Raw genomic sequence first — 454 nt, 5'->3', positions numbered from 1 at the left:
GGAAGCTTCTTTTGTATTAGGTATTCAGATACTGAGATATCGCTCTCAAGGTATTCTAAGGTTATCACAAGAAAGCTATATAGATAAAGTCCTAGATAGATTTGGCATGGAAGATACTAAACCAGGGGATACCCCTACAGCTAAGGGAGACAAGTTTAGTCTCGAACAGTGCCCAACAATGACTCTTGAAAGATACGAGATGCAAAAGAATCCTTATGCATCTACAGTAGGAAGTCTAATGTATGCTCAAGTTTGCACCCGTCCCGCCATAGCATTTGTTGTGGGAGTTTTGGGCAGATATTTGAGTAATCCTGGAATGCATCATTGGAAGGCAGTCAAACGTGTTATGCGTTACTTGAAGAGAACAAATGAGTACATGCTCACTTATCGGAGGTCTGAGAATTTAGAGATCATTGGGTACTCTGACTCCGATTTTGCTGGATGTCTAGACAGT

The sequence above is a fragment of the Lupinus angustifolius genome, chromosome LG10, assembly GCF_001865875.1.
Source record: "Lupinus angustifolius cultivar Tanjil chromosome LG10, LupAngTanjil_v1.0, whole genome shotgun sequence".
NCBI classification, from domain to species: domain Eukaryota; kingdom Viridiplantae; phylum Streptophyta; class Magnoliopsida; order Fabales; family Fabaceae; genus Lupinus; species Lupinus angustifolius.
The sequence above is the reverse complement of the archived record's forward strand: the minus strand, read 5'-3'. Positions refer to the sequence as shown.